A 14,785-nucleotide genomic window follows, 5' to 3' on the forward strand; every position below is an offset into this window, starting at 1 on the left:
GATAATGAATAAAAATAAAGTATACAGAAGTAAAAAAGCCCAGCCACACGAGTTTAGGCATCAATAAATAAAACAGTACTGATACAGATTAAATATGAAGAGATCAAAACAGTGAGGAGAGAAAGAGGAAAATGGTCATTTATATAGACATAATATGTACAAAAAACTGAGCTAGAGCTAAATAAATAGTCTACTTATTTCATTTTGAAGAAATACTAGACTTAACCACAGTAAGGTAAAGAATGAAACACAAAGCAGAAAAACACTTACATATGTGTACCAAGGTCTTTTCACATAAAGGTTAAGATTAACCCAACAAATGGGGTCAGGACTTCTAAGATGGCTGCACACTGAGTAGCAACTTAATTTTAGCTCCCTTGGTTTGAAAACAGAAACTCAGAAACGACAGCCAGTGAATTTGTCTTTTTGGGTAAATTTCAGTTACTGGCTAGCAAGTGTACTGCCTGGATGTCAGCAAAAAATAAATTCAGAGAACCTGAAAGAAAATCAATCACAAAAGGTGAGGAGAAAACACTGGCTGGGAAGAATCCAGCAGCTATTCAGCAAAAAGCAGTTCAAGCTCCAGCTTTGGTACAGTACATGATTTCCAGTAATCTAGAGGAAAAATAAGTCAAATGTGCTTAGAGCTGATTAAAATAAATGAAACACCGAAGGAGTATATCAACTCAAATAACAAAAGGAGGGAAAATGGAAAAAGTTTTAAACAGGTATTCAGATGAGTTGATAAAACTTCAAAATCAGAGATCAAAAATAAGAAAAGACTGGATGAATATGATACTGCTAAAGAAGAAATGTTTTAAAAATGACAGAATTAGAGGACAGACCATGTAGAGAAAACCTGAGATTTTCTGCTGTACCAGACAAACTGGAAAGAACAGACTGTATTAATTTTATGAAAGCACAAACAACTGGACTAGTATTCCACAGTAGGAGTTATTAATTGAAAGGGCACATCATGTAAATGTTCCAAACCTGGCCAAGAGAAAGCAGCCCAAACCTTTAATAGTAAAGATGCAATCCTACCAACACAAAGAGTTGATTCTAACAAAACTGTGGCAGAAGAACAAAGTACTAAAAGTTGGCGACAACAGAATATTTGTGGAAAATGATTACTCACTATACACCAGGCAGAAGAGGAGTAAATTTATTTAGTAATCAGGGAATGTTGAGAAGCAGGTGTGAAATGCAAGCTGCTGTATCCAGCTATCTTCAGAATATTTTTTTCCTGGAGGAGCAAAATCATTTTGATGCAGAATTTATCCAACAAAAACAGAAGGGAATTCTACTTTTTATGCTTATGATAATAAACCCCATAGTGAGACTATGCCAGTGAAACCTTTTCCAAGATTTCAAATGAAAATGGTTAAGAGACAGAAGAAAAGCACAGGAGTTGACTAGAAGAGCCAGCAGTATATCTGAAATGAACCAAAGACTGGATTTGGGAGATGAAGATCAACAGTAAGAAAATCAGTAACTCTGAAATTAATGAATAAATGTGGGATTACAAAGTATCATTCTCATTTTTGAAATATGGCTGAACAAGAAAACATGGAAATATTGGACGTTTTTGACTTTTTTAATCTTGTAGGAGACTCCAAAGCATATTCCTACTTTGAGTCATTAATGTTTGGAAAAACATTTAGGTGAGGGCAAGAGGAATGAAAGAGTTCGCTGTAAGCAAAACAAAATTTTGTTCTTAACAGTATTTTTATAACACATGACATATACTGTGTGCTATAAAGTAAAGCTTTTTCATTTGTTTTTTATGTATAATACGGATGCTAAACTAAACAAGTACCGCTACTTTTTTCTTCTTCTTTCTTTCTTCTTGTTTCAGTTTTAAGAAATGTAGGAATGCAATGTAAAAAGAGAAGAAAGCCTGGACAAAAGAGAATGATATTAGAAAAATTTATTTGTTTTTTCTTACTTTTGCATAAGGGAATGACTGGATTAAGGCCTTTGCTTTGATTTAATAACAAGTTTTAAGGGGAAACAATAACTAACTAACTAACTAACTTAAACACTGAATATAATGAAAAGTTTCCCTCTAGCACATAAATGTTCACAGTGCAACATTAAAAGCTTGCAGTGGAAGGCTACTGTGTATCTGCTTCTCATGTTTCTATGAAGACAATCTGATAAGAGGGCAATAAAAACAGATTTTTTCTTTCAATGGCTAGGAGATAATGTCTTCTGAAAGCATTCAAGTTGTTTTCAACATCTGGGAGAAGAATGAAGATAAGACAAAAACAGACAGTACTTAGTGGAAGTAGAAATACAGGCTGTGCCATGCATTTTAGCATGGAAAACATTTATTATAATTTAATTCAAGCCCATGAGTGTGGCTGTCAACCTGGGACAATTGTTCCTGTTAGCCGGATTAATCTTCACTACTTGAAGATGTACATAGTTTTGTGTGTTAGTATTAAGTTAATGGGTTCTGGGGTTGTGTTTGCTTTTTGTCTGAGGATGTTCATTTAAACAAAAAGTCTTGTAAGATGTGATATAGGTTCAAATGGATATGGCAAGAAACAGCTGTATAAAAGATCAACCTGCCAGACATTAGTGTATGCATGTAACACAAAAGCTGAAACTACACATTTAAAAAAGCTGTTATACATAATAGGTGGGAATAACTTCTTTTCATAATGACAATTTCCATATTACCTTTAAATGTGAATGGCCTCACAGATATATATACAAAAAAGAAAGAGCAGTGACCTGTGTTAAAAATGAAGAGTACAAATAGCTATGATACAGGAAACACATTTAGAAAGAAATGACCAAGTGAATTTGATAACAAAAGGATTTCAGGATAGTTAATCAGCACAGTATCTGGGATAAAGTAAAAAGAGAGTACATATATTAATTGTAAGAGTAGCTCCAATAGTCATAGAAGAGGAAAAAATAATAATGGTACATTTGTAGTGCTAAGGGGCTACTGGCAAGGGAGTTGTATTCCACCTAATCTGTCACAATGGAAGTTTTTTTGATGTTTATTATTAAATTAAAATTAAATGTATATTTTAACCATATTTCATATTTTATATACATACACTCATTCATATAAACGTAGGTAGTTTTAGCTTAATTTGTATACAACTCTGAAATATGTTATTATATTTATTATATTGTAGGCAGTTATTTGTATTTATATAATGCATTTTTTTAATGTTATTTTTATTTATAGTACAATGGTTTAATTGTTTATATAATATATACTGACTACATTACATAAATTAACTGAGTTTAGAAAGCTATTAAGCTGTGGCACTATTAACAGTGTCGAGTGCATTCTTAAATAATTATCAGCATATGAATAGCATTTGTAGCGCTGTGAAGAATTAGCTAGTATATTATTTTTTTTGCTTATTTTCTATTTACTTACATAAATTTGCCAGCATATGAGAAGAGTTTATGAGAAAACGTTTTAATAAGTACCATGTATGCCTTGTCAACATCGCTAGGCACGTTAATTACAATTATTTATGCTTTGTCAATAATGTTTAACTATGATTGGTATATGATTACTATACTATCGCATAGAAATCAGAATTTTGTCATTACAATCTAGATGGAATCAATGAACTTCAAAGCACTTTTAAGTACTTTAAAGTATATTAATGATTTTATCTTTAAGCTTATTGATTGTTTATGTATATGAATGGAGGTAACTTGCAGAATTTGAGAGAACTGAATTGCTTATTGACGTATATACTATTATACGAAAATAGTTGTCATACTGTATCTTTAAGAATTTTTTGGCGCCAAAGAATTTATTTAAATCCAATATAAGCTAACTCCCAACAGTTCTGATGAAGACCAGAGACGCTGGTTGAAAGCGCTAAACTGTTGGATTTATTTGGCGTTGCTCCGTGTATTTGTTACTCTGTATGTCGCAATGTATTGTCAGTTTTTCATTTTTTGAATGTCGTTACAGTCCGTTTGTTTTGGCGTTATGTGGATAAAATAAATAGATATTTTTCTACCTTCCGTGGTTGCTGGTGACTACAGCGCTAATTGGTGGAACCGAAGTTTTTTTGCTGAGATTTGGTACATTTTTTCACAGTCACAATGGAAGTTAAGAAAAATGTGTGAGAAGTAATCAGCTTTCAGCCGTGAATATTACTTAAAGCTGAGGGTGGAATTTGATTTGCTACATTGAGGATATATCTGGGGGCCTAGAAGGGAAAATATAGCAAAAGAGGGTAGATGTTTGAAGAAATTTATGAAAATATTTGATATGGAAGATGCGAATTCATAGGCTCATAGGTTCATAGGTTTATACTAGGCTATCTGCCCTAAGGCATTTATAAGCCTAGCCCAAAGTTATGTGGCTTACGCCACCCCTTATGTTAGAAATAATGTGCCCATTAGTTTGTTGTGCCTCTGTCCAGCAGTGACACAGAGATGATTCCCGGGGTAAACCTACGATCTCCCATCCACCGGTCAAGATTTCTCTTGAACAGAGCCAGCGAAGTGCTCTGCCTCACATGGACCGGGATTTTATTCCACAGCATGGGGAGTCTCTGGGTGATAAATCTATCCCTCCAGCACATCCTATTTATATCCATGCTAAGGTTTAAGTCACTTGCTCTAGTGGTTCTGGTGGATTTGGATTTTTTGAGGTGGAACATGCCCATTAATTCCGGGTTGGTCATGGCCTTGTATGTCAGGCACAGGTCACCTCTGAGCAGACGGTATGCAACTGAATAGAGTTGGAGTTTCTTCAGTCTGGCAGTATATGACAGGTTTTGGAGTCCCTTTATCCTTTTGGTGAGGAACTTTTGGGGTCTCTCCAATTGCTGAAGGTGTCGGGTGAGATACATCCCGAATGGGGCATTGTACTCGATCATTGGTCTGATAAGTGAAGAGTACAGGGGAACAATGACCTCACTTGATCTGGATGTGAATCCCTTCATGATCAGATGGGCAATGTAGAAGGTCTTTCGAACCACTTTAGCAACGTGAGTGTCAAACGAGAGGCCACTGTCAACTTGGGTACCCAGGTCCCTGATAACCTCTTCTGTGCTTAGTGGGTTGCCACCTATATGGTAGCTTGGGGTTACCTTGTTTTTCCCAAAGGGTATGACTATACACTTTTTTGCGTTAACTTCAGGCCATGGCTCTGGCACCAGCTATCAGTTTTCGTGAGACCCCTCTGAAGGATGTCTGTGTCCGATGTACTATCCACTATGGCACCCAGTTTGCAGTCATCCGCAAACTTTGTCAGCCATAGTCCTCCTATGTTTGCCTGCACTTCTGAGAAGTAGATGCCGAACAATAGGGGGCCAAGGACTGAGCCCTGTGGGACACCACTTGTAACCGGCTTGGAGTCTGACATGGCTCCAGCAACTCTAACCCTGTGGGTTCTGTCCTTTAGCCAGTTTGCAACCCATCTTGTGACATATGGGTTTACATTTAAGCTGGTAAGTTTCTCTATGATACCCGAGTGGGGTATTGTGTCGAAAGCTTTGCAAGGTCAAGGTAGGCTGTATGGACTGCCTTTCCTCATCAATGGCCTTGGTAACTGTTTCCAAGAAGTCGACCAGGTTCAAAAGGCAAGATCTGCCCTTGACAAAGCCAAACTGGGTTGGGTCCAAGGTCTGCAAGTCCCCTATGTCCTTGTTTATGAGTTCCATTATGATCCTCTCCATAGCTTTGCAGACCAGGCTTGTTAAGCTTATGGGGCGGTAATTACCAGGGTCCGTAGAGGCACCACCTTTGTGGAGTGGGACCACAGTTGCCGTACGCCACTCCTTGGGCACATATCCTGTGGTAAGGCTAAGATTAAACAGCTGCCTTATGTGCAGGTTTAGTTCTTCATTGAGTTCATGTAGCACACAGCCAGGGACACCATCTGGTCCCATTGATGCTGTATTTTTAGCTTTAGAGAGAGCAGCTTTCACCTGCGCATTTGAGATGTCTGGGAGGCTACACTCTGTTGGGATAGTTATCTCTCCTTTTGGGGGGGAGAGGGGGGTGAAGTTTGCGCTGAACCTGTCTGCCAGTATGTTGGCAATATCTGTGGGCTCAGTGATTTTTGTATCATTTTGGACTAATTCTGAGCATATCTGGGAGTTTTCACCCAGGTTTCTGACATAGCTGAAGAAGGCCTTATGATTGTCTTTTGAATCTATGGCAATTTATTTCTCAAAGTTGGCCTTTGATGATTTTATAAGGGATCGTAGTTTCTTGCTAGTACTGATCAAAGATGCCTTCCCTTTTTGGGATTTTGCTCTATCATGTAATAGCTTTCTCCTCTTATTGTAAAGTTTGTTTATGGCTGGGGTCCACCAGACTGGACGTTTGCCCTTGGTGGAAAGAGTCTTAGTTTTATTTGGGATTGCCTGATCCATGCAGTCCTGAAGGTGTTCATAGAAGGCATTTGTAAGGGCTTCCGCAGCTTGGGTTGTCGTTTCCATTGGCTCGGGGGCCTTGAAGGATACCACACCTGTCTTGAGTAGTGTGAAGTTTGCTTTAGAGAAGTTCATCACTGTGGTCTTTTTTGTTTGGGGTGGGGGCGGGATGTGGATTTCTAGGTGGATTAGTTTATGATCTGATCTCACCAAAGAGGGATATACTTCCGGTGTGGAGCATTTTGTCCCCATGTTTGTGATGATGAGATCTAGTATATTTTCTCCTCTTGTGGGGACGGTGACTAGTTGTTCCATGGCATTTGAATTTATGACCTCCAGGAACCTTTGGGCTAGAAAGTTGGGGCTTGAGTAATGTTCCCAGTCTATATTCGGGTAGTTGAAGTCACCCAATATGATGGTGTTTGGTGACACATTTATACCCTCCAGTGTCTTCAGGAAGGCTGTGTGGGTTTCCTGAGTTTGAGAGGGTGGCCTGTAGCATGCTACAAATTGTAGAGCAGTTTTGCCGATGGTTAATTGCACCTGGATGGTTTCCGATGCTTCGTGCGTAGCCACCAACCTGGAGGTGTGGGTATCCTTGATGAATATGGATACACCCCCTCCTTTTGTGGTATGGTCCGGATTTTGGGGCCGGAACGCATGATATGAGGTAAAACCTGATAGTGCCGGGGTGCTCTCAGGAGCCTTGAACCAGGTTTCAGTCACAGCACAGACATCGATGTTCTCCATACTGAGAAGGGCCTCGAGTGCGTCAGTAGTAGGACTTCAGACAAAATGTATATGTTATTCCCCAAGGTACAAAAACTGGGCTAGGCTAGACAGAAATTATATTTCACAGGAAAATGTGCATTTAATTGAAAGTTCTGATGTGCATCCAATAACTATTTCAGATCATGTGCCAATAATAACTAAAATAAAAATGAAGGGTGATGAAATAAAAATGAGATATGGGTGCCTCCCCACTTATCGGTTAAAAAGAGGGAAATATAACTCATTCACTCCAATGGAGCTCAGGAAGTTTGCACTTTAGCATCCAATAGGTGGAGCCTAAGCCTTTTGACAGAATCAAACTATGTCCTTAAATTTCAAACAAATGTGCATATCTCTGGAACCATAGGGATTATGAAAGAAGTAAAAATGGCAAACTCTTCAGCCCAAGCTATTTTTACAGTGGTAGTATTCTTTAGGTTATAGGTCTTGAACCACATTTTGTTAAGTCACAGTAAACACAGTGGGCCAGATTCAATAAAGCCTACACTAAGTGTACACTGTACACGATATGTATTCAATAAAATTCTTATCACATTTTTTTGTGCTTTCCAGTCACTCAGAAAAATTACACTAAGTATACATGTACTTTACACTTTGTGGTAACCTTTATGAATCCCTGTCAGTATTTAAAGCTGCAAGAATATCAGTAGGAAAACTAAAATTAGGAGGAAGAAGGTGCGAGTTATGTCTGTGTTGTCTCATTTCGAACACTGTACACTTACTGTAGGCTTTATTGAATCTGGACCAGTAACTATTACATTTGTAATATTTTGTAAACAACTTACAATATCTCAGCAACCATTTGAGTTACATACATACTGTCAACATCATTTTATTCATCTAGCTGAGAGCTTTCATAAGAGGCTAATGAGTTCTGGCTGTATTACTTGGTTGAGATATTTAGAAAAATGTGAACATTATATCTATATAAATTAATATGATAAAAACAACAGTTAATATATATTTACCAGTACTAGACAGAGGTCAAATATTAATTCAGTTGAGTTTGCCATTGTGTAAGATGGAATTCTTGTGGAAGGTGGAAGCAAGGAGGGAAGAAAATGATAAAGATCTAGAAGGTTTTATTTAGAAGGTTTTATTTAACAATATTTTAAAAGGAGAAGAAGCACCAACATCCTGGAAGAAAGCAATGGAATATGTAATACCTAAAGATGATAAAGACCCATCAGATCCAGTTTCATATAGGCCCATTTTGATTGTAAACCATGACTGAAACAGTAAAGTGCAATGTTTTACTGTTATCACCATTTGTCAGGTCAAGGTGATATTGGACTGACTCTCCTACCAAAACTGTGTCCTAGAGCAACAAAGCCAAGACATTCATCTACTAACACAGATGCCTTTTAATCTGCATTGTTCCTTTTACTTATTTCTCAGCAGATTTGTGGCTGTTTATGTCAAGTCAGTTTCTCTTAACATTTTTTTCACCCACTTCATTCACCCTTGCTAATGCTTGGGCTCACTCCACTCCTCTACCGTCCCCAAATCTCACCCACCTCCATACTCTATGTTTATACTTCCATAGCACTAAACACATATTCCTCTAACCAATACCATCAGTTCCCTCCAGCAGAAAAACAACCAATACAAATTATTCCAAATAGTAACACCCACTCCAGCTTACCACCAAAACTCACTCACAAATCTTGTCTCCTATAACTATCAAATTATATCCCAACTAATCCACTGCCCTCTTAACATTTTTTATCTAATTTAAAACAAAGATAAAACCCAAGTTAAATAAGATGCCCCTAGTTCAGATAATTTAACTATTTCTCCTCACTGTACTAGCCTTTCTCACCAATTATCAAGTCCACCTCCTTCAAATCCTTAGGTCTTCAACCAGTCCTCACAAATAATATTAACATCCACCTAGCCTGTCTTTCTCCATAGTACCCTATCTCTACAAACAAACCACATCTGATTTATTTTTCTATAAATATCTTAAAAGTAAGCATCCAAATTTACATTCAGAGATCAAACCAAGACCAAAATATAACTGGTCATACTCTTGCCACTGTAAAATATCAATTAAAAAAATAGTGGAGATATTCACCCAACCCAGGTCCCAGTATTCATACATTTTCCAAACCCAAACTAAACCAGTCACCTAATATCTCTCAGTAAAAAACAGAATCCAAGCTCACCTTACTAAATATAAACCTAAGAAGTATGTGCAATGAAATCCATGACATACATTCTTGTCTTGCCACATAGACTCCTGATGTAGTCATAGCTACTGAAAACTGGCTAAAAAAGAAATAAAGGATAATGAGATCAACCCCTAGGATACAATATACTCAGCATGACAGCCTAAACAAGTGTGCAGGTGGTGTAGTAATCATCTATAAAAATTCCCTAACCATTACTTTATTTCCACAGGAAATACCCAGATTTAACAATGCTTAACTACTAATAATACTCATAAAATAAATAATAGGAAAACTATATGCTTAACAGCAAATTATATACCACCAGAGAATAATGCTGATACTGCTAAAGGCATCCTCTATTGGATAGCCCAACAAATTAACCATGAGACTATAATACTTGGAGACTTAAATATAGACTGGCAACTCATAAATTCCACTACCCTCACTGAATCCATAAACTTGTACAACTTCAAACAATTAATAACCACACCTATTAGAATTATTGAACCTTCAGGGAGACACTCAACATTAAATTGGATTCTTACAAATAAACCAGACAAACTGACAAAATTAGTCTGCCTCTCATATAGCATAAGTGACCACACACCAACATATGCTATTAGAACTCATCATAACCAAGATAAACATATTATCTATAATCAGATATGAACTACAACCAAGTTCAGCAAAGATATTTTCAATGAAACACTAAAAAAATATAACTGGAATGTACTTAGAACAATGCTGCTAGATACTGTTGTAGAACACTTTAATAACATAGTCTTAAGCTTAGAAGGAACAGGACTGATTTTTTAAATGGGCATGTCTTTACTTGGCCACATAATGATTCCCATCCCAAGGTATGTCTTTAATTGGTAGAGAAACAGCAGCCTATTGTACAACAGCAGCATAGTGGACCTACAGTGCAGCAACAAGAAATTGAAGCTGAACCTATTCAATGAACATCTGTGTTGTCAGCAGAAAATTTAACAATTATTGATGCTGATTCTGTTCGTGTTTTGGATCTGGTGGATTTTTTGTTATTTCTAGAAGCACCAATACCCATGTTTCAACCGCAGAAACAAATGAAAGGCTTCGGGAACAGCACTCAAGGAAAGCGAACATACCAATAGCCAGTAACACGGAGCCATACTCGGATTCAGGACTGACAAACAATGGTATTTCATTTTTCAAAATATATTTTAAATGCTGACTAACAATTTGTATTGAGCCATGGTTTGACTTTCATTCCATCTAAGAATATAGATATTTCTGAGACTTTGATCAAATTTAAATATTTTATGCGGAATTTGAATTTAAAGGTTTTATTTGGAGATGACACACTATGCTTAAATGCAATAGTACATTTGAACTATATAGTAATCCCACACTACAAGTTTTTGAGAAAGCCATAGAGTGGAACACTTATAATTTATATAAGTTGCATGAAGGTCATGCCTTTTATAACCTTACTAAAGAACAAATTGCACCTATTATGTCTTTGACTAATAACAATGAAATAATAATTAAGAATGCTGATAAGGGTGGGGGTGTTGTAGTAGTTTTAGACATTGAATACTACAGCTGTACCAGGTATAATATACTCAACACAGATGAATATAAATGTATTAGCAAAAGTGAGAGCAATGGTATCATTTTGGGGTCTATATTACCATGTCGAAAGACATGTTCACTGAATACATCTTAATCGACATGGAAATATCGACCTGTCAAAATCCCGAACGGCTGAGTCAGAGAATTTTTTCCTAGGGGAAAAAATTGCTCAGCCGTAATGGAAGATATGGCCTTTTCCCCACTGTAGTGCAATGTCAGAGTTGGTATATTTAGTCAGGGGGGGTTTGAGGGCACTGCCCCCCACATCAGGGGGGTGAATCCCCCCACATTGTAGGGTGTTAAAGTGTGTTTTCTTGTGTACGGTCAAGCTATTTTTTTCCCCCGGGAAAAAAATTTGCTGACTCGGCCGTTCAGGATTTTAGCATGTCGATATTTCCATGTCGATTAAGACATGTTCAGCAAACATTTCTTTTGACAAAGTAATACAGACCCTCATTTTTCAGATAAAGCAAACTTTAACCACATTACATACATAGAACAGAATTACCAATGAACTATTTGGATATCCTTTTGTAAATACACCTATAATACCTATTATTTATGGAATTCCCAAAATTCATAAGTTTTAACTACACCCACACTTTGACCCATTGTTTCCAATAACAGGTGGGCTGCTGAGCCCATGTCAAAGTACATGGAGACACAGTTAAGTCCTTATTTGGATAACATCTCCACTATTATTAAGGATAGATCACATTTTTTACAAGAACTGCATGTGTGGTCACAGGGTATTATGGTTAATCAAGGTCTGTTTGCCACATTGGATGTGGACACTTTATTTTCAGTTATTCTGCATGAAATAGGTGCTAGTTGTGTTAAACAATTTTTGATGGACCATTCTGACTACTCGATAGATAAAGTTAATTTACTCTGTGAGATGTTCGATCTTGTGTTGAAAAACAATATTTTTATGTTTCAAACATGAACATATATATCAACAACTCAGAGACACAGCCATGGGTACACCAGTGGCAAATACATATGCAAACTTTATGTTTTTCTGGGAAGAGCAGTATGTTTTGTCAGATCACAATCCTTTTAAGACCAATGTAGTATTCTATAAGAGGTTTGTGGATGATTTATTTATGGTTTGGCAAGGTGAATGAGATGACTTCAATATGTTTTTTGAATATTTATCTAACACAAAGCAGTTTCTCAGTTTTAAAAAATAAACTTCACATTTTGATATTAACTATCTAGATATAACTATAAAGGTTGGCACAGATAGTTCCATAGACACAGAATTATACAAGAAACCTGAAAAAGGAATGGATATCTACATTAAACAAGCATGAATCTGACTTTCACATTTAGAAATGTGGTTAAAAATCAGAATCTTCGATCACCCAAGCTGAATACCTTTGACACTAAAATGGTAGCATGGTTTAGGTGAACTCAGGCAGACTTTTTAAAGTGAAGTTACCATAAAAAAGAAATTACTGAAGCTACTGCAGAGGTTCAACAATTAAGGGAGACAACAGCTAAGCCTATTTATTTCCTCATTAGATGCTATAGTTACACCAAGACAGAATAAGAAACTTCCTCTGTCTTGTATGTTGACCTATAACAGAAATACAGGTCTGGTTAAAAATATTATCCACAAAAACTGGCCTATATTTAGGGATATTCCCAAGCTGAATAATGTAATATCAGAGCAACCAACTTTTGGATATAAATAAGCCATAACACTTAAAAATGGCTTGTGTAATAAAGAACAACCAAAGTATTTATCATCATTTTTTACTAGTAATAGAAAGGGCACTTTTAGATGTAATGTGTGCATTGTCCTTACATCTGTGCAGAAACATTTATTCGATGCCCTGTCCATGGCAGCAATTTTATCCTTAATGCTTATGGTAATTGCAGCACCCAGAATCTAATATATTTAGCTCTATTTAGAAAATGTGAATGTTAGTATGTTTGTATGACAAACAGAAAATTTAAGGAATGCATTAGTAATCATTTGTTGGAAATTAGAAGGACAATTGCTACAAATGCATTACACAGGCACATGTTAGAAAAAGATAAAGATCATGGTTTTAAGTTTATGAATTTAAAAGTTTTGCATGTTCCTTTATGTGGTAGTGATTTGAAACTTTTAACTGAATATGAGGAATTAAAATGGATTTTTAGGATGAAAGCACGTATTCCACCAGGACTAAATGGAACTGTGGCCTTAAAACCATTGTTAAAGCAATTGCATCAGAAGGTATAGCAATTTGTATAACTGATTAAGTAATAAGTGTAATCATATTACTTTTTAAGTATATTTAAGCCTTTGGGGTGGTTTGTTTTATTTGATTTTATGTGCCTGAAGAAACTACAGCAAATGTTTTAACTTGCATTTTACAATAAACTTATTTCTGCAGTGGTTCCAGTGGATCTGGGTTTTTTCTATCTCTAATAATGTATTCTTACAGACATTAAATAATCTAGCACCAGTACATTATAAAACAGTAAAGTCCAACCCCATGCCATGGCTGACAAAGGAAACAAAAAAACATGATAAAAAGGGATAAAGCCTGGAAAAACTGGTATGAAAATAAAACTCAAAATGCTCTCCAGCAATTTAGACATCTTAGAAACTTTGCAAAACTCCATGCCACACAGGATCAGCAAACATACTATACCAGCCTAGACAATAAACATATAAACAACTGAAAACTTTTTTGGTCATCACTAAATAAACTACTCCACTATGGCAAGACCACTAGCCCCTCTCCAAAAACAGATAGTATGACAGACTTTTTCCCCACACAGTTTAATTCCTACTTTATACAATCAATATTATCTCTCTTAGACACTAACACATCTGCCCCCCCACTCTACCCCTGTCCAGTCAAACCCGCCTACAGTTCTTCAGTTTTAGTCCAGTACCTACCACATTTGTAAGGAAGTTGCTCCTTAAACTAAAAACTACTTCTGTAGCTACAGACCAACTACCATCAGACTACCTAAAAATGACTGCAGAAGTCATAGCCTTTCCTGTGTCCATGCCAATTAATAGGTCCATAGCAGAAAGATACGTCCCATCACTGTGGAAAACAATCCTATATCATACCACTGCACAAAGGTGGCACATTTACAGAGTTTAATAACTCCAGCCCAATAGCAATTCTCTCCCACTCTCCAAAATATTAGAGAAATGTCTCCATATGCAGCTGATGCAATAGCTAACCTCAAATAAGCTGCTCCCAGAAACAATACAGAGTGTTAAGCCCCAACATAGCAGCACTACTGCTCTACTACATTTTACCAATATAATAAACCAACATAGAAACAATGGCCTGCTTGTATCCACCATGTTCTTAGACTTATCAAAGGCATTTGATACTGTCTCACACCAGCAACTGCTTGTTCGACTCTACTCTATAGGACTTTCACAGTACTCCTTGTTGTGGTTCCTTACTTACCTATCTAGAAGGCAACAAGCTGTTAAATGGCAACAAGCCTACTCACCCTTTCAATCATTTACTACAGGTGTCCCTCAGGGCTCTATCCTGGGTCCTCTACTATTTAATATATTTATTAATGATCTCCACACCTCCACTCACCATGCTAGTTTAGTTCAGTATGCAGATGACTCAACATTAATACGTGCTCCTCAACAATAAATAAGCTCCAAGATATTACCCCAAAATGTTCTCCTCTGTAGAAATCTGGCTCAAAGAATAAAACCTCCTAGCCAATCCCAAGAAAACTAAGTTAATGCTTTTCACCTCAAAAGGTTGCCAAAATCAAAAGCAATCTTTTACCATAAAGTCAGCAAATAATACTGTCATTGAAATTGTAACTCACAGTAAA

This window comes from Protopterus annectens, chromosome 12.part0, assembly GCF_019279795.1.
Source record: "Protopterus annectens isolate FY-2018-M chromosome 12.part0, PAN1.0, whole genome shotgun sequence".
NCBI classification, from domain to species: domain Eukaryota; kingdom Metazoa; phylum Chordata; order Ceratodontiformes; family Protopteridae; genus Protopterus; species Protopterus annectens.